Here is a 21,967-nt window from a genome sequence, read left to right as displayed (position 1 = left end):
CCATGCTGTCTGTGTCAATAGCACTGTATCATAAAAATATGACTAGATTATGAAGCCAAACAGAATTATAGATATAAATATATTCAAAAATTCAGTGTATATATAAACATCATACAAATGACAGGATTTGTATTTACTGAGAGTATGCATATATAAATTCTGTAGATGACTCTACATGACAGTCTTTCCAAATAGTGAATTACTATAGAGATTTTAATTACAATTGTTAAAATTGTTTATTAACCTAATTAAAACCCATCAAAAGAATGGTGCTTTTTACCATTTCTGTAAGAACTCCTGCATTTAAAAAATGATAATGCAGGAAGCCTGGGTGGCTCAGTCAGTTGAACATCCAACTCTTCATTTCAGCTCAGGTCATATCTCAGGGTCATGAGATCAAGCCCCACGTGAGGCTCCTCACCCAGTGGGGACTGCTTTAGATGCCTTTTTTGCATTTCCCTCTTCCCCTCCCCACCACACTCCCTTTCTTTCTCTCAATCTAAAGAAGTAAATAAATCTTTTAAAAAATCGTAATGTTTACAAAATGACTGATACTTTTTTACCGAGGGTCAAAATACAAAAATATAAAAAAGAAAATTTTTCCCAACATGAAGTTGGGAAACTTTCTCAATGAAGTTTCTAAATGCTGAATTAAAATAAAAGAGCAAAATTCAATACTTTAAAGGCAGTATAACAACACTTTTTGAATACTACACTACTCAAATAAAACTCTAAATTATACACTAAAATATTAATAGTGTTTTTTCTCAAAATTGTAGGATTGCAAATGATTTTTTTCTTTTCATATATTTTTCCTACTTTCCCCAAGTGAGCATGTATTACCCTTACAGTAAGATGAAAATACAAAATGATGTCCAAAAATTACATTTTGAAAGGAATATAATGAAGTCAATTTTGTTATTTCTTTTAAGCACAGTTAAAGTAGTTGAAAGAATCATTGGTACATTATTTTTTAAATGAAGATAAAAGACTTCTTTCATTAAATGACAGGACTGAGTTAGCCATTAAAAACTCTATGAAGAAATATCAAAAAATAGCAAAAGTTTGGATATAAAACATCTTGAAGTTAAAGGAAACTACAAAAAGCTATTTAATAATTAGAAAACTTTGAAGGATAAAAGAAAAGGTGAGTCAATGAAGTGTCTAAGCTACTCTTCTAAAGAAATGATTTTCGGGGCACCTGGCTGGCTCAGTCAGTGGAGCCTACAACTCTTGGTCTAGAGTTGTAGATTCTAGCCCCTTGTTGGGTGTAGAGATTACTTAAAAATAAAAAAGTCTTTAAGAAAAGAGATGATGTTCAAAATCTATTTAGTTGTGGAACTTTCCCTTCAAAGGAATTGTACCTGGTGACCAAAAAGGCAAACCAGGCAAAAGGTGCACTGCAATTGTTGAAATAAGAATGGGGTGACTCTTTCCAGCCGCCTCTTCCATGACACCCCTGGGACACAGACTAAAAATCACTTTTCTGAAGTATAGAGAGAACAATGAAATTAGAACTGAGAATATTAATTTCAAGCAGGTCCTAATTACACAAGTATTATTTATTTGAATAGGTGTTAAAGTATCCCAAATCTTTGAGAGAACTCTGTGAACAATGACAGAAAAGAAAGCAAAAAAAAAAAAAAAAAAAAAAAAAAAAAAAAAAATTACAAATAAAGTATCCGGAGCCCAAGGCTTACCCTGGCTAAAGGGCAAAGATTTATGTTGGCAGCAGTTAATGAAAAAACAAGCAATGCCATGTTGCAAGAAAGCAAAAAAGGAACATATTTTCATAATCACTATCTTATAAGAAAAAAACCTTGGATTTTGAATACAGAAGTGTGTAACACAACTGTGGTGTGCATAAGGCACAAGTAGAGCAAAATAAGGTTTCTAAGTCTTTAAAGATCAGTTTATTCATTGAAAACCGTGGTCTGTACAGAATACACAATATACAAACATGCTCAGGCAATTGTACCAAAAGATCAAAATTAAGCATGACATTTCTATAGGATACTGGATTGAAGAGGATTGTTCCTCTTCAATCCAGTATCCTATGCTGGATTCCAATAATTTGGAATTCCAAATAATTCAGGCCAAGTAGAACATGCTGCATAGAGTTTAATTAGTATGATGAACAAGTAGGATAGGCAGGAGGACTTACAAAACTTCATCTCCTCCCTTTGCCCTTCCAAACCCGTTCTGTGGGACAGGTTCTGCCCCCATCCCTGGATGGGATCCAGTGCAAACCTAGTTGCTTTTCCACTTATTCTCAGATAATAAAAAAGGGCCTCCTTGTTCAATGATTGGTACTCCCAGTCTTGCATAAGAAAAATAAATAAATAAACTGCAGCTTTCATTTAAAGGTAAATCTCCAGTGGAGGTTCAATATCCTCTATCCCCAAGCCTTTGGTTTTTAAAAGGAAAGGAAAGCCAGTTAAGGAAAGTTAAGGAAAAGGAAGGAGAGGGGAGGGGAGGAGAGGAGAGGAAAAAGTCTCCCAACCTCATTTAGAGATGAAACTCCTGCCCCCAGTGGACCTGCCGCAGTCTAGCAGCTTCACAGCTGGGCATCCAGAGCTTCATTTGTCTCTCCCGGTAGCTAGCTCCCCACTTCCGCTCCTTGGACCTTCTTCTGGTTTCCCCAAGGCTGAAGAGGAGGAGGGAAGGGACAGACGGAAGGGAGGGAGAGAAGAAGTTACACTTGACCTGTGTCAATCTAATCTGGTTTTCATTTCCCATGACCTGACCAGATGTTGAGACTGTTTGTGCTCGCAGTAGCTTTCCTGACTGGGTGCTCCTGACTGCAGCTGCCATGAGAAAGGGCAACCTCCTCTTTGGGTTGCTGCTTAAAATTCCCCATCAGGGTTTGCATCTGTCACCTCATTGGACCAGGACACTGTTCCACATCTGGTTACAAGGAATCACACCCTTTGCTCCCACCATCTGCACAAGCAAGCCAATTTCCACAGAGCCTATTCTCTGCAGTGGTGGCTCCTTCTGTCACTCTTACCTTGAGTTCTGTTTTAAGAACAATTCAGACCTTTGTCTACTATGTGTCCCAAACTCCAAGAGACACTCTTACACTTAGAGTGATTAGTAAGCACACTGCTCACCCCCATGGGAGCAGGATGGAAGGGATCACGTCACAGCATTGGAACACCCTGTCTAAAGAAGTGTTCTTCCTGACCCCCCAAACACGTCAGCATCAATCCTTTACCACCTTACATGGGTCAGTGTCCACAACACCAGTCTTCATACATCCCCTACGCCAGTCTCGCCGCCTTATTTGGAACGTAGCAATACTTATCACCTGCAGATTTGTACTTGCCCTTTCAAGCTTCAACAAAACTAAGATAAAATTACTGTCATTTTAACACCCTAAAATATTAATTAAAGGGGCAGTGATGATCTTTGCCCTGTGCACATGAAATACAACTCTCTTAGGGGAATGAAAATAACATATCTAAAATTAAAGCATGATTATAATGATAGAGAAATCTGTAAGTTGGATGGGTCCCTTCATAATATCCAGGAATGGCTATATTCCTATGTATATGATCCTGGTAAAATAATAAATCAACTCTTATCAACATACTTAATTTTAACCAATAAGCCAATATAATAAAAAGTAAAGGGCAAATATTAATTTAGTAATTGTCTCCCTGAAGTCAACTTTATAATATTTTCCAACACATGGCACACAAACCCACACCACATTGCATTGATTAAACTGATGTTTTTTTCTTGTGATTTGGAAATGGATAAGAGCATATAAAGAGTCTCAGTATTTCTTAAGGCTTGCATAATGACTCTGGCACTTAGGATACCAAGCAAAAGCCAAGTACAACAAAATGAAGCACAATATGTGTATAGAAACCAAAGAGAGGTGGATAATTGAAACAATTGTCTTGAGCATTCATGCCTAATTTGCTGAAATAATCCCTGAAATATCCAGATAACAACAATCACAGACTGTAAGTAGAAAGCTTCTGGAAAGCAGAGTCATCTCAAACCAGTGCTCCACTGTTTGGCAATGAAAGGTTCTTTTCTTCAATTTTCTGTTTAACATATGGTTACAGAAGACAAGTCTCTTCCTCCAGGAAGAAACACTGATAATAAGCATTATGCTAAAAGACCTGAAATCTGATGGGAGGATCTGAAGACACAAGGCAATCTTCCCCTGATTTACCACTTGATAATTAAAAAAAAAAATTAAAATTTTTTGAAATTTCTTCTTCAAGTATTGATTCCTGTACTATTTATTCCTCCCTCTCTACCTCCTTTCCTTTGCTTTCTACCAAGTTTATATAAAAAAGTAGCCACAGGGGCAAAAAATGCCAGATCTAGGGTGACAGAAACTCTGTATTACATCAGTTTCATAGACAGTAAAAGACAAACTGAACAACTGAGAAGAGAAAACCATTTCTTCCCCCTTTGCAAGATTTTCCTTACTGTGAGGAAAGGGTTTTTTGCTACCCTGAGAGACATTTTTTAAGTTTTATTTTTGGATTATGATACATGATAATTATAGAGCAATGGAAAAATATAAAACAATATGTCCACTTTTTTTGTAAACAATACCTGAAAGAGTTTCTCACCCAAGAATAATTCAAGCAACAAAAGCCACCATGTACTATGATATAGGCTAGTAGCCCTAATATTAGCACTCAGTGTATTGGGGGCTTTTTTTTTTTTTTTTGGTTTTTCAGTTTTTATTTTGTCATTGAATCCTTTGTGCAAAGAATACATCAGTAGGAAGAAAATACATAAAACAGTTAAAGGCAAAACTTCTTTACTTGAAGCTGGGATATGGGAAGAGGAACTCAAATTGTTTAGACAACAATCTTGCATCAGTCACCTGGAACATCCAGGGCTCAGGAGAGCATGATGGCTTCTCTAACCAGTATTGCTTTACCAAACCCAGACCAAAAGGAAAGATATATGTTGGGTTATATATTTTTCACAATACATAATAGATTAATTTAAAAAAAAGATAATGAACAAAAAAAATAATAATAATAAAGTCAGGGACACTCCTGAATCTGTCCTCTTTCTATTAGCATTCTAAATAAATTCACTTGGTCTAAGAGTTTTAGGAGAGGCCATCCAGTAGAGGCAAACCTAGGACCAAGAGTTGAGACACCAACCCAGTAGGTCAAGCCAAACACACTGCAGATTTATATCTCTGGTTCTCAGGGTTCCCATCTGTTACATTAAGTGGCAGGATAAGAATAAGATACTCACAGAAGTATTTCCACCACTTCTTCAAGAAGGAGTTGACCTTTTGGATCAGGTTTTTGTTTTTTTTTTAAAGATTTTTATTTTTATTGAGAGAGAATGAGTGAGAGTGAGCATGAGAGAGGAGAAGGTCAGAAGGAGAAGCAGACTCCCCAAGGATCTGGGAGCCCCATGTGGGACTCGATCCCGGAAATCCGGGATCATGACCTGAGCCAAAGACAGTCGCTCAACCAACTGAGCCACCCAGGCGCCCTGGATCAGGTTGTTTAAATAAACATAAAATGTTAGGGGAAAAAACCATGATTTACTTAGTGTATGCTATTAAGCCTCTATTTTGTTGTCTACCTCAAAATTCACAAAGTACTATAAAATTAACCCACACATTTTATTCATAAATGAAAAGCGAAGAAAGAGAAGAAATTGAACTCTTTTGAATGTCCATTAAACATCTAGCATTAAACATCTAGCATTAATCTTATCAGACTGTGATCAATCAACATCATTTTCTTTGGGTATATTTTAAAGACAAAAATAATAAGTTTTATGAAGATTTGGGGTCACATATTTATTTTAACTTGAGAATACCAACCACAAACATAGACAATAAAAATTCACTCAGAAATTGGCCAGTCTTCACAATGTATATAGGCAGTGGATTGATTCAAACAAAACTGGGTCACCTCATGACCAGGTTCATCACTTTGCTACAACTACAAAGAAAATGAGTCCAACTCCAAATAACCTTGGCAAGGACCCTAAAGCTTTCCTACATGATTTTTTAGTCATCATTTCTTATCAATAAGGCTTCATTCCACTAAATTTTCTCCTCCCTTTCTCTGTAAGCCATAAAACTGCCATCAGCCCTATTACTTTCTTCTTATCTTAACTTATGGGGTCCCCAGCCTCCCCAAACACATTCAGAGTAGACACAGGCACTTTCCTGAGGAGGCTTATCTCCTCACTCATTCAGCATCCCGTATGTGCATTCCTTTATACTAGTTTGTAAAATTAAATTTAAAAAAATTCTAAAGACCTTTCTAGGGAGTCAGTTTTAATAGAAAGTGGGGTTATTATAATTTAAAATTTAATGTTTTGTCTCTGTCACCTATTTTCAACAAAGTAATATCATGCAGCATATTTTCCAGTTAAAATTACATTATTTCTCACATTATTATTAAATCCTTTCAGCAATATTTGAATATTTGAATTTAAATTGTCATTTACATTGTCTGTAATTTTCTTTGATATTCAAAGATTCCTTTGTATTCATCCTTTAAGTTCTTTATAGCATCCATGATTTCTAAGGAGAAATTGCTAGAAAATAAATTTTGAGGTGAAACCACATGAATATTTTAAAGCTGTTAATATATTTTTCCAACATTCCCTCTGATAATTTTATTGATTTGGATTATATTTCTTACTAAAATGTTTTCACATCTTTTATTTCATTTCTTATTTATCCAAATCATTAGCTCAATCTTGGACTGGCAGAGTCCATTTCATAAGTTCTATCAAGATTTATGTAGAGAGTTCTCTACCTAGCTTATAGGTAATAACTGTTCACTTCCCATTTTATTGAAACTTAATACAAAAGTGTCTGAGTGAGTTCGATTGGCAGCTTACATGGTTTCCTTATGGAAAACATCCACGCTCTTGAGTATTTCTCACTGCCTTCTTTATATTCTTTTCTCTCTCTCTCTTTTTTTTTTTTTTTTTTTTCTGGAATAGCTTCAAACTATTTCAGACTGCACAGTAGGCCCCAAGATTTGGAGAGTCAGTGTTTCTGCTTTCAACAACTGGACAGTAACCATTAAGGTCTAGGTCACACAATTATTGAAAATTCTACCAAAGCAGACATTTGAATGGTGGCACTATGAGTTTGAGTTGGTAGTGAATCATTTAGTTAATGCATCTGCATCTCTCTGCACATTTTATTTACTGGCAAACTCTTCTCTGGTATCTCTAGGATAGTACTAATTCTTTTTTACTGTGAAAAATAGGGTCCAGGGGGGGAAAAAAAATTCACCTAATAGAGTTGAGCGGAAACAACTGACAAAACAATGGAAGATTTTTATTATTTTTAAGATGGTATTTATTTATTTATTTGCCAGAGGGAGAGAGAGCACAAGCAGGGGGAGCAGCAGGCAGAGGGAGAAGCTGTCACCCAGATGAGCAGGAAGGGTCCACTCTGGACTGCATCCCAGGACCCCAGGATCATGACCTGAGCTGAAGGCAGATACCTAACTAACTAAACCACCCGGGCATCCCAACAGTGGTGTTTTAAAAGGTTATAAATATTGTTGAGAACATAGAAGTCTTCATCACATAAAGTGGCAGAAACTCTAATTTGGTTGTAGAACTTATCTGAGCTATTTTTACATTTATCTCATGCTGAGTACAGAAACCAGGGTAATTCTTACCAATTTCCAGCAAGGGCCTTGACAATATAAGACATCAATACAGAAGTAAAACCCGAGAGAATTTTAAAATTACTAACCTATGTTTTGAAGACATTTGCAGCACACACATACCTCTTAAAGAAAATGCAACTCAGGTTAAATCCAGGGAACTGCACAGACACCGTCATTGTGCAAAATATTGCCATGAGTAAATGTTGATGCTGAGAATTTGAAGAACAATTGAAGAGGGTGAGCAACTTTAGCCGAATGTGTGTCTACTAAGGCTTAACCTCCCAAGTCAAACAACTTTATAGAAGAGAAGGTCCACAAGCCAGAAAAAAAATAGTCAATGAAGACAAGCCTGTTTGTATTGGAAGAGAGTGCCTTCCTGACCAGGCAAGCATTTAATCCATGCGCGGCTCAGCAGTGATCATCATTCATCACCATTGATTCACTTTGCTGACTCAGAGAGGTTCAGAGCTAGGTTACTACAGTAATAATGTAATGTACTGTGGAGTTTATTTTAATGGCAGAATTAATTTTAACAGCTTTATAAATTACTTTAGTTCTGTATTTATAGAACCATTAAGGTTATGAAGGGGTCAGTCATATTTTCAGTTATCCTTTACAGCATTTATAAAGGAAATTATATGTTACGTTGCTATGAGTAAATTAACAGATCCCGAAAGCTCCAACATGGTAGCATTCAAGAATCTATTCTACTCTGAAACACAAGTTATGAGCTCTCCCTCAACTTCAACTACATCTACTGGTTTTATTTGAACACTTAATGGAATAATTCTCCCCAATACTACTTTCTCACTGGAATCAACAAATTCTTAAAAACAGAAACATTATTTGAGAAACAGGTCTGAGGATCATAAGGGAAGAGAGGGAAAAATGAAACAAGATGGAACCAGAGAGAGAGACAAACCATAAGAGACTCTTAGTCTCAGGAAATTACAAACTGAGGGTTGCTGGGGGGGTGGGGAGGAGGGATAGGGTGGCTGGGAAATGGACACGTGCTATGATATGGGAGAAGGTATGTGCTATGGTGAGTGCTGTGAATTGTGTAAGACTGATGAATCACAGACCTGTATCCCTGAAACAAATAACACATTATATGTTAATTTAAAATGTAATTATTAAAAATTTTTTTAAAAGTAAAATGCTGAATAACCAAAGGGAAAACCAAGTTTCTTTGTAAGTACCTCTACTATATTTCTTTTTCTCATGTCCACTGGCTTTAAGCACAGGTTGTGACTAGGCAGAGAAGATATGAATTACAGACGCAAAGCTAGGGAAAAAAAATCCTAAACAATTCCTCTGTCCAACATGTAAAGTTTAAGAATTATACTTGAAAGCATAGAAAGGTAAACTTGCTATCCAAGAAGGTATAAAACTTTATGTGATGGCATCTTGTGTTTGAAACTGAGGTATTTTCTTAAGAGTAATTACCTCTAAGACTATGGATTCTAGAAAAATCGTAAAGATACTGTCAAACATATTTCAGTAAGCACCAAATGAACCTCACTTGCAACCATAAATCATTAATCTTTAATCATCAGCCATTTCTCAATAAGCTCATTGGCATGGAAATTCTAAGATACTCAAAGGATAGTTCTAGCCGATCTGGCATGCACGGTTGGCTTGTGTGTTTAATTACTATTTATGCGTCAGCAGGATCCAGGCTTTTGTATGTAATAAATAGAATGCTGTCATAGTGTCCAGATGGTTTTAGACGCAAGGCTCAGGGAGCCTGTTTGGAGATTATAGGACTGATTTACTCTCTGTTTGCACCAATCCAATTGTAAAAAATCATGCTAATAGTAAACATATCAAGAATTCTACACTATAGAAATAAATGCAGTGTTTTATTGGTTATTTTGAAAAACATATAAATTTGACTTTACCATCAGCATAAGAAAATTGAAGGACATTTTATTTTTTTTAAGATTTTATTTATTTATTTGATAGAGATTACAAATAGGCAGAGAGGCAGGCAAAGAGAGAGAGGGGGAAGCAGGCTCCCCGCTGAGCAGAGAGCCCGATGTGGGGCTCGATCCCAGGACCCTGGGATCATGACCTGAGCCGAAGGCAGAGGCTTTAACCCACTAAGCCACCCAGGCACCCCTGAAGGATGTTCTAAAGCAAAATTAATATCTTTGCTTAATATGTCTTTTATTTTTGAAGGAGATAGGAATACCTACCTAAGGCCTAATCATTACCCCATAAAATGGGCTCTTAAAATAAATTAATATATAAAAAGATGTTTTCTATTAACACCCCAAATCAAACCTTTTACAGGTTAAAAATTTCTCATGAGTCATGGTAGAGTTCTTAGGAGTAAGCAGTAAGAGTAAGAAAAGTATATACAATGAGTCCTATTTTTTCCCACTCTTTTGACTTATTTTCACATTATATTTTTAAATGATTAAATTTAAATAATTTTACTATGAAGTAAAAGTGAATTAGGCAAAATATTTCCCTATTGCTGATTATTTATTTTCCTCATATGAATTATTTTTGTTTTTGGAGATTTAGAGCCAGATTGTTAAATTCATATTTGGCTGAAATATTAGAAAATGTTGAACATATGGATAATTAAAAAATCCTTCAATTTCATCCTACGTGGTTTGAATCATGAGCTTTGCAGTCACTTCAATGAAAAGAAAGAGGAAAAGAAATTCAAAAAATTTTAAAATACTGAGTTGAGGAATAAAGTTAGAAAAACTGAAAAAAAGGAAGTTAGCCTGCCATAATTTCCAAATGTAGGAGAACATTTCTGTCCAGGAGTCTGAAATTGAGTATTCACTATAAAGATGTTTATAAGAAAGAAAATTGTCCTAAAACTGGTCTTTGATAGAATTTATGAGTTGATATGATCTATTATCCCTTCTGGAAAATAATTAGAATTCCTGATAAAATGCTTCAGCAATTTTATAAGAGATAACTGTGATTTCAGAGTCACTTTGGAAAACCTACCCACTTGAGAGGAGCGTAACCAATCTTAGAAACAGATGGTGATTTTTAACCAATATGCATTTTGGGGGAGGGGAATACAGTTTAATAATGACTATCTAGGTAGTCTAATTTTCTTATAAAATGTCTTTACCAAGGAGAAGCTTATGATTTGGCAGATTTGAAATACAATTTTCACAAGTGCTCTTAACTGTTTGAGAAATTGCATTAACATCCTACTAGTATACAACATAAGGGGCAACCATGGATCAACCAACAGAGAAGTAACATGTCTGCATAAGAAACAACAGAAACAAAACAGTGAAACAGACCCACACACATATGACCACTTGACATATAACAAAGACAACCCTGAAATACATGGGCTAAAGCATGCTCTTTTCATTAATGATGCTGAATCAATTGTATACCTATATGGAAAACAATAACTTATTTTTTTAAATATTTTATTTATTTATTTGACAGAGAGAGATCACAAGTAGGCAGAGAGGCAGGCAGAGAGAGAGAGAGAGGGAAGCAGGTCCCCTGATGAGCAGAGACCCCCCACCCAATGCGGGACTCAATCCCAGGACTCTGGGATCATGACCAGAGCTGAAGGGGGAGGCTTAATCCACTGAGCCACCCAGGTGCCCAGAAAACAATAACTCTTAATCCTTGCCCCACACCACACATAAAAGTCAATTCCTTATAATCAACAGTTCTAATTCTGGGCATATACTCATCATAAATGAGTTAATATATTTATCAAAATTATGAAAAAGAATGAGCATTCTTTTCATTCTTTGTTATGGCCCCAAACAATAAACAACTTCAAGTCTATAACACTAGAAAAGACAAATTTAACAAACTCATATAATGATTATGATAGAGCAATAAAAATGAATAACTTGCAAATATAATATATTCAAATGAATTTCACAAATATAATGCTAAGCATAGTTAGTCAATAAAGAGTACCGACTGGATGATCCAATCATATGAAATTCAAAACCAAGCAAAACTAATCTACTATGCTCTACGTCATGGTAATGGGCTGGTAGTGACTGAAAGGGAACACAGGAATGGTTTTGTGGGGGCTGATAATGTTCTGAAAATTCATTTAGATGCTGGGTACAGCTGTGTTCATGTTGTGGAGCTTCATTGACTTTGTGTGTGCAAAATACATATATATGTGTGATCCCTATGTAAGTCGTATATGTACCTATGACTTACTTCACATATGACTTACTTCAATAAAAAGCTTACTCTACAGGTGCCTGGGTGACTCAGTTGGTTAAGTGACTGCCTTCAGCTCAGGTCATGATCCTGGAGTCCCAGGATTGAGTCCTGCATGGGACTCCCTGCTCAGTGGGGAGTCTGCTTCTTCCTCTGATCCTCTCCTCTCTCATTCTCTCTCTCTCAAATAAATAAATAAAATCTAAAAAAAAAAGTTTTCTTTACAATGAGTGAACATTCTTTATTTTTTTACCTTTAATCATTTTTTAAATTTATTTTCAGCATAACAGTATTCATTGTTTTTGTACCACACCCAGTGCTCCATGCAGTCCGTGCCCTCTCTAATACCCACCACCTGGTTCCCCCAACCTCCCACCCTCCCATCTCTTCAAACCCTTCAGATTGTTTTTCAGAGTCCATAGTCTCTCATTGTTCACCTCCCCTTCCAATTTCCCCCAGTTGCCTTCCCCTAATTCCCCATGTCCTCCATGCTATTTGTTATGCTCCACAAATAAGTGAAACCATATGATACTTGACTCTCTCTGCTTGACTTATTTCACTCAGCATAATCTCTTCCAGTCCTGTCTATGTTGCTACAAAAGTTGGGTATTAATCCTTTCTGATGGAGGCATAATACTCCATACTGTATATGGACCACATCTTCCTTATCCATTTGTCCGTTGAAGGGCATCTTGGTTCTTTCCACAGTTTGGCAACCGTGACCATTGCTGCTATAAACATTGGGGTACAGATGGCCCTTCTTTTCACTACATCTGTATCTTTGGGGTAAATACCCAGTAGTGCAATTGCAGGGTCATAAGGAAGTTCTATTTTTAATTTCTTGAGGAATCTCCACACTGGTGAACATTCCTTATTATTAATACCTATATATTAGGATTTTATAAATCCTAAATTAATCCCTACCATCCATGCATTTGTGCTTCCTACCTCGGGAACTTAATATTGCCCGGCCATGTTCCCAACTCTCTCCCACTTCTTGTTCCCACAGAATCCCTAACATTCAGTCTTCTGTTTTTGCATAGCCCCTTGTCTCCTATGCAATTCAAAATTATGACTTTGCTTCAGTTAAGAGAACTACCTCACATTTGTATCATAAAATAACTAAATATCATCTCTAATATCATATATAATTGAGAATATATTCTGAACTTATATCTAACATAAGACTTTTTATAATACTCTCAATGCTTCGCTAAAAGCATATCAACGATTTTACTAACAGCATAGACTTACTTGGATGCAGCAAGAAAGTCCTTTTAAACCCAAACACACAGCCACTCAGTGGCATGGAAAGGTGAGAAAGTGATGAGAGCAAGGTGGAGAGGGAGAGGGAGAACCATATCTCTTATTGCAGAGTGAGTTTCTGATTGAAATAAGTAAAAGAAACTGAAAACCTTGTTGATTTCTACACAAAAGTAAGGGAATGGCTATATTGGTTAGTGTGAGGTGAAATGCCAAAATAGAACATGTCAATGAAGAATGAACTAGATTCCTAATCCCCATATAAATAATTCCTATAAATGCATTAGTATGTGGTATTATCAGCATTTCATTCTCTTCTGCTAGTATTTTTAATAACAGAGGATATGATGTAATCTCCCAGAAACTTTATTTGAGTGCAAACACTTCTGTTGGCATAGACTATCAGTAATTTATTCCTGGAGAAATTTGGAATAGAATTGCACATCTAAAATTTAAAGTAATGTTTTTTTAGCTTATCCCATATTATTGTTTTGAATTTTTGAAATTCACAAATACCAAGCTGGCACATTCCGTGAGCTACATCGAATACTATTCATGGATATTTGCTGAATAAGGCAGGCATAAATATAGCCTGGGAAGATTCCAACAGATCAGGTACTTCCATCTATATCTGGGTGCCTGGCCAGGCAGAACTTCTGTGAAGGTGCCAATTAAAAGTTGCCTGATGCTCATTTATCTACCCGGGTATCTGGAGATTACATATATACTGTCACCTTTGAGCATATTTTCTATGTACTGCGAAAAACGTTTGAAGAAGCATCTTAGTTATGATAATGCAAGGCAAGTACGCACCTATTGTTCTGAGGAGAAAAATGTAATAACACTGGTATGTGTCTTCAGGGACTTTCACTCCCAATAATCCTTTGAGATGCATTTCTGGAGAAGAAGGAAAACGTTTTGCATCATCTCCTGGGAGGAAAAAGATAAGACACCTCACTTTTCCCTTTGAAGTTCAAATATTTTAGAACCGCTATGAAATGATTCTGACTATTCTCAGTCAAGAGGGCACAAGGACCTAATGGAGAACTCTTTATCATGGTGCATTCATATTGGAACAACTGTTTAGTAGTATCTCTTAAAGTTGGATATGCACTCACCTCATGATTTAGCAATTCTGTTCCTACTTTATATCCAAACAGATATTATTAGTTCATATGCTGACCTTAAGACTTAGGCTAAAATATTCATAGCAACATAATTCATAATATTTCCAAGTGTAAACCATCCAAATGTCTATCAACAGCTTAAGAAGTAAATAAATGGACTGTAGTGACATGATATAATAATCTACAGCAATGAGAATGAAAATAAAAGCAAAATATTCTCAGAAACAGAATACTGAAAGAATGAAGCTAATATAAAATAATACATACTGGAAGGAGTCCTTGCATTTAAAGTTCAAAAGGGGTTATAACTAATATACATGGTTAGGAGTCAGTATATAGTAACTCTTGAATAGAGTCAATGAATGACTGGAAAGAGATACAATGGGGATTTCTGGTATGCTAACAATGTTCTTTCTTAGTCCAAATGCTAGTTACAAGGGAATATACAGTTTGTAAATATTCATTAAGCTACAGAGTTATGATATATGTCCTTTCCCGTATGTATATTAAAATTCAACTTTAAAAAATATAATAAGTTGTGACTTTTTTTTCAAACTGACCAACTGTTATGCTGTTTTTACACATTATATGTTTAGATCTAAATTTGGTGAAATAGTATCATTTAAAGGCCATAAATAAATATTACTAGAAAATATGGTTATTTATAGAAAACATGCTTAAGGGCGCCTGGGTGGCTCAGTTAAGCATTTGCCTTCAGCTCAGGTCCTAATCTCAGGATCCTGGGATCGAGCCCCATGTTGGGCTCCCTGCTCAGCAGAGAATCTGCTTCTCCCTCTCCCTCTGCTCCCCCTTATCCCCCGTTTGTTCAAATAAATAAATTAAAATCTCTAAATTTTTTAAAAGAAAATATTTTATATGTGTCATGTTATTAATACTTAAATATATTTATAAAATTTATAAAATATATTTACTTATAATATCTAGCCACTTATTCTTTATTAACAGCAAAAGGAATAATTTATTTGTAATATACTTCTTAGTATACCATAATACTGAACTTGGTTCACTTATTTTTTATGATAGTCAAGATTTACACTTAAAAGTTTGAAAGAGATATCTGATCATGAAAACAGAAACATGTCTTTTTTTTTTTTTTAAGATTTTATTTATTTATTTGACAGACAGAGATCACAAGCAGGCAGAGAGGCAGGCAGAGAGAGAAGAGAAAGCAGGCTCCTTGCTGAGCAGAGAGCCCGATGCGGGGCTTGATCCCAGGACCCTGAGATCACGACCTGAGCCGAAGGCAGCGGCTTAACCCACTGAGCCACCCAGGCACCCCAGAAACATGTCTTTAATTATAAATTCACTTATCCCATCTTTACCATCTACCTTGTTCAACATCAAAAAATGGAAGAAAGGAAGGAAGGAAGGAAGGAAGGAAGGAAGGAAGGAAGGAAGGAAGGAGGAAGGAAATATAAAAGAAAGAAAATGCAAGTGTTTTATACTGTGGAACAATGATTCAATATGAGAGTGGCATTGCCCAGAAGCTTTAGTATAGACGGTGGCTGGAACAGAATGTCTGAACGAACAGAGCCCCTGAAGAATTTGAGGAGAAAAAGTAAAGTACCATTATTAGCAATAAATCTCCATAGCTTTGATTAGATTTTCTGTAATTAACTAAACTCTGAGTTTAAAAGTCACTTCCAAATGAAACAGTAGTACAACGCCAGTAGTAAATAAGTTTCAGGTAGCATGAATTAGGGAAGCATATTTTAACCTTGGTGTTTAATATTCACATGCAAGAATAATACAGATAACCTTATGAAATAGGTATTATTATTCTCCTTTCATAAATAAGGAAACTAAGACAGAGTGGTTAAAACCATGCATACAGTCAATAGAATGTGGGAGATTCTGAATTTAAAACCAAGAACATCTGATTTCAGAGCCCAGCTCTTAACCAACATTCAATACTGCCCACGATAACTATCAAAAGACCCCACAGAAGAAATACATGTGTTACAGACACTTTGAGCCTAAAAATGCAATTTCTTATCACCTCATCAAGGGGTTGCTACAACTCAGGAAAATGGAGGACTTTTGTGCATCTCAATATCACAAAGGAAAAAATATATTTTCCTTGGAAGTTCAGAAAGGGACAGAGACATGTGGCAAATATGCTTTGAAAGTCGATATTTAAGGAAGTCTGCCTGGGAAAGGGAACTGTCATTCCAGGGTTGAATGATTTAAAGTCTTCAAAAAATCTTCAAACCTAAAAAAAATAGTTATTCTTAAAGTTGAAAAAATACAAAATTACAGTTAAGTAAATCTCACAAAATAAACTTATTCCCATATGCTTTATACTTTAAAAAAAAAGATTGATTTATTTAGTTTAGAGAGAGAGAGAGAGCACAATTGGGGGGTAAAGGAAGGAGGAGAAAGAATCTCAAGCAGGCTCTGGAGCCCCACCATAGGGCTGGATCCTGAGATCACAACCCGAGCCAAAACAAGAGTAAGATGCTTAAGTGATTTGCCCCCACTGCCAGGTGACCCCCTAAATGCTGTACACTTCCTAATTGGTTGCAGGGTTTTTCCTCTGGTTATGATGGCTTCAACTTGTAGTTCTACCACCATCCTTTCAACCTGTCTAAGCTCATTCATCAGTTAGTGTGTATTAAACTCCAGAAGGTAGCAGGATCTAGACCAAGCAATGAGGTTGAAAAAAAAAAATCTATGTATGTATGTGTATATAGTATCATATTATACAGTTTCCTATCCTCAAGATCCTCAAGAGTCTGTAAAATGAAATCCATTTGAAATTAATATTTTGGTACAGTGAATTCTTTTATTTTAATATTACAGAGAATATCACCCACTTTCTTTCTCAGAAATAACATAAAACTTATTAGAAGAACAAGGATGAAAAACCTAAATAATATCTTCTACGAAATTAAGAGATATCTACATTCCTGCACTACAACAGCAATCAAGGTCAAAAAGAAATGTCACAAGACATTAAGAGAGGATGCCCGTTGCTGCTAACACCAGACAATGTGGTAAAGAATCCTACTTGGAGGAAAGTGGCCCCACACCTAATGGCCAATAACTCCTTGTTTAGAACTATGAAAATCACCTGACAGACAAGTCAGATTCAGAGAAAAGTCTGTGAAGCATGGTGAAAAGTGTACTGTGAGCACACCCATGGCCTCCAATCTTTAGGGAAGCCTAAAAGGTATTTCCCTCTCTCTATCCCTTTCTCTCTCTCTTACATGCACATACACACACACATACAATCTGTATCACAGACAATTCTCACTAGTCAGAAATTAAACTTTATCCCCTTCTCAATATAAACATCTCTGTCCAAGAAGAAAGCATCTCACCAAATGTAAATAATCATCACAAAGAAACCAAAGGGAAGGTAAGATGTCCCAATGACAAAAGGAGAAAGAAAACAGGAAAGGCAGATGGCACATAAAAAAAAATCAGCCAGAAAAATCTTTTCACACAGTAAATAACAACTAAGCCTATAATACAGTCATGAAAATAGAAACTAATACAAAAAATAAATTTACAAACCAAAAGATGAAAGCAGAGATATAAGAATTTGGAGATAATATGGGAAGACAGGAGATATAAATAAACCATGAGCCAGTAGAACTTAGGAGAGATGGAATTCAAAAAAAAATCAAGCTAAGCAGGTATGACAAATACTATAAACCATCTGACATTGGCTAGGATGACAGGGCAAGTCTTCAAAGAGGAGAAAAAAGTTAATATAGATCTTAAAGGACAAATGGAATTGAGGTCAATCAAAGAAGGAAAAGAAGTCCTGTCTAATAGAACATGTACAAAGGCATGAGTATATTTTTCTGGGACCTATACATGGCTTTCTACACCTGAAAAACAGGATATGAGGGAGAGAAAAATGATGAATGGAACTTGAATTGTAGATAAATATTGGATTTTGTAGAGTGTTTTATGCTAAGCTAATAAATATAACTTCATATTATTAGTAAGGAGGACCTACCAGTGACTTCAATCAGAAGATTAACATAGTCATTTATATTTTAGAAAGATCACTCTGCCAACAGTGAGGGAGGTGGATAGCTTAGGATGAATACAGGGGGAAGACAAAGAAGTGAGAGTAATGGTAATTCCTTTTTGTAATCCAGATAAAATATAATGACATAATTATAGATAATGGTTATAGAAAAGCATGAGAAAAAAATAAAAAATATTTAATATAAAATATCTATAAAACAGCTTGGCCAATTGAATATAGCAAGTAAGGGAAAGAAAACCTGAAGAATGATTCCAAGTATATGAATTGTTGACTGGTTGGATGGCATCCCAGCAGTCAATACAGAAACACTGTAGGATATACATATATATATCCTACAGGGGATATGGGAGTGGGAGGCAAAATAATGAGTATATTATAATAAATCAAACAATCCAAAAGATTATTGGACTTTAATAAAAAATGATGCAGTACTAGAGACTAAATTCCAAAAGATACTGGCAAGTTTTAAGAAAATCATCCCTGTTTTCATATCAGATTTCATGATTTTAATCTAGCATGATTTTTAATGTCTTAAAGTATTAAAAATCATCACAAACTATATATCTCTCAATATCACTAAAAGCTCAGAGAAGAATTTACACAGAAATTATATAATTTATATATATAATTATATATAAATAATATTATATAGTTTTATATTTCAATAAAATTGAAAAGTAACTTTTAAAGGAAATCAATCTATACTGAAATCATGTTATAGACTTGGTTAAGAAACATAAGTACTTTCTACTTAAGAAAAATCTTGCCTTTCTTTTCTTTTTGTAGTAGTGTGTTCTGTGTTACTTTATAATATCAACAATGCCAGATAATAACAAATGCTGTTCAATTTATTTAATTCCTTTCATTCAGCCTTCACTTTCATGTTGCCTAACAAGATGAATGTCAACCAGATTTTCTATTGCATTATAGAAATTTAAGGATACCTGCAACATTATTTAACAAAATCCTGTGAAATGCATCAAGTAAAGCAGGCAGGGATTTTAACACTGAAAGGAAAAAAAAAAAAAAAGAATAGGACATTCTAATGGCCAGATACCATTGTGATGCTCTCCATTAAATTGCACCACATTTATTTATTCATCTTTAATGTCTGTTATTACTACATAATGAATGAAGCACTATGTCTTTTCTTAGTTTGAGCCTTTCTTTAAATGCCCTTCTTGGCATTTCATTCATTTTGTCTTTTGGTATGTGTGATTTGGTCATATTCAGTTTCAGCTCCATTTGGCTATTTTTAATTTTGATGTGCTTCCTTCCCATGCAGTTAAGTTACACGTAACTTCCAAAAAGTTAAATATCAATATATTTCTTACATATAAAACCTCACCTGGGGGAGAAGGGTCATGATGCAAAGGAAACTGAGCTGTTGAGAAAACTGGTTTTTGGTGGCTTGAGCTTTGAAACTACAGATGATAGATTAAGAGAAGATTTTGAAAAATGGGGCACACTTACAAATTCTGTGGTGATGAGAGACCTCTGAACAAAACATCCCAAGGGTTTTGGTTTTGTGACTTACTCTTGTGTTGAAAAGGTAGTTGCAATAATGTGTGCCCCTCCACACAAGGTTGATGGGCATATAGTGGAACCAAAGAGAGCTGTTTCTAGAGAGAATTCTATAAAGCCTGCTGCCCATCTAACAGTGAAGAAAATTTTCATTGGTAGTATTAAAGAAGACACAGAAGAAAATAATTTGAGAGACTATTTTGAAAAGTATGGCAAGATTGAAACCATAGAAGTTACAGAAGACAGGCAGAGTAGAAAAAAGAGAGGATTTGCTTTTGTAATTTTTAATGATCATGATACAATCGATAAAACTGTTGTTCTGAAATACCACACTACTGGGGCACCTGGGTGCTGCAGTGGGTTGAACCTCTGCCTTTGGCTCAGGTCATGATCTCAGGGTCTTGGGATTGAGTCCTGCATCGGGCTTTCTGCTCAGCAGGGAGCCTGCTTCCCCCTCTCTCTGTCTGTCTCTCTGCCTACTTCTGATAGATACCTCTCTCTGTGTCAAATAAATAAATAAAATCTTAAAAAAAAAAGAAAGAAAGAAATACCACACTGTTAATGGGAATAATTGTGAAGTGAAAAAGGCCCTTTCTGAACAAGAAATGCAGTCTGCTGGATCACAAAGAGGTCATGGTGGTGGATCTGGGAACTTCATGTGTCGTGGAGGAAACTCTGGAGGTGGTGGTAACTTTGGCCGTGGTGGAAACCTCGGTGGAGAGGAGGCTGTGGTGGTGGAGGTGGTGGCAGCAGAGGTAGTTAGGAAGGAGGTGATGGTGGACACAGGGGATTTGGAGGTGATGGCAGCAACTATGGCAGTGATCCTTGTTATAGGAGTAGAGGAGGCGATGGTGGTGATGGACCAGGGTATGGAAGCCCAGGAGGCAGATATGGTGGTGGTGGAGGAGGATATGATGGTCACAATGAAGGAGGAAATTTTGGAGCTAACTATAGTGGTGGCGGAAACTATAATGATTGTGGAAATTATAGTGGACAACAGCAATCAAATTATGGACCCATGAAAGGGGGCAGTTTGGGTGGAAGAAGCTCGGTCAGTCCCTATGGTCGTAGTTATAGATCTGGTGGTGAAGGGGTGGATTTGGTAGCAAAAGGTTCTAAAATATTTTCAGAAGAAAAGGGATACAGTTCTTAATAGGAGAGAGAGCAAGGAGTTAGTCAGGAAAGCTGCCCGTTACTTTGAGACTCTCATCCCAGATGGATTAAAGGAACTGTAAAAATCCGCCGCAAAAGGAATCATGATCCATAGAGAAGTTCCTGCAGCTTAAATAGGAGCCCCTTCTTGTCTGGGACGGTCATAGCCACAGTTTGCAAAACGTGCAGCTCTTGATGAACGCAATGTGGTGTGAATGACATGCACATTCCTGAGGTCTTTTATCTGTTGTAGCTTTGTCTTTTTCTTTTTCATTACATGGGGTTTATGGCCCTGTAATTTGTGGTAGTGATGCCAGAAATTTAAAAAATTAAGGAATTTTAAATTTTTTTTTAAAAAAAGGTAAGACAGATGAAGAAAAAATAAAGTTATTATTGACAAAGCTGACTCCTATCTTTAGATTAAAACCTTGATTTTCCTCAGCTTTTGTATATCCCTGGCTCTCATTACCATTTTATTCTGCCATAGCTCTTCCTCAAGTGGTGGGAGTACAGGCATTGTTTTATTTCCTACCTGCTCCTCCACAGCCTTTGTGAACTCCCAACACACTGTGATTTTGCTGAGACCTGGACGTTCTTGCTTAAGATCAAATCAAGGAAGTTTAAAACAATCCCTTGACTGAGGTTAAAGCTGCCATAAACTGAAATGATACACGGAAGTCAAAAATCACATGTGACCAAAGGCTAAAGAGTGTTGGTCCAGGCCTAATCAGTTAAAAGTTAATTAGTATACTACAGTAAAACCCAGCTGTAATGCACTATTAGAGCTGCTATAAATTGCGAGAACCCTGACCCACGTGCCCAGCTCAACAAAACCTTAATATACAAGTATCATTTTGTTTCCTAAATCTCACTCTTGTTTATTCCTCGAGATTTCAGCCTGGTGCAGCAGATGTTAGGGTTTTGATGAGGTCAATGTAGAACACTCCTCTTTTCCTCACTTGAGTTCTAAACGAAAGAAGAAAGAAAAGTAAGACAAATTCAGATTATTACTAGGAATGTGATATATATGTAGGCAAGTA

The 21,967-nt window shown here is 36.0% G+C and overlaps 1 pseudogene; it reads left to right on the top strand.

Annotated features, from left to right (window-relative positions):
- The first annotated feature begins 2,514 nt into the window (after positions 1 to 2,514).
- Positions 2,515 to 20,894, top strand: LOC125097258 (heterogeneous nuclear ribonucleoprotein A3-like; annotated as a pseudogene).
- Positions 20,895 to 21,967: the final 1,073 nt, after the last annotated feature.

Source organism: Lutra lutra, chromosome 4 (assembly GCF_902655055.1).
Source record: "Lutra lutra chromosome 4, mLutLut1.2, whole genome shotgun sequence".
Classification (NCBI taxonomy): Eukaryota; Metazoa; Chordata; class Mammalia; order Carnivora; family Mustelidae; genus Lutra; species Lutra lutra.
Note: the sequence above shows the minus strand (reverse complement) of the source record. Positions and strands in the feature narration are given on the sequence as shown.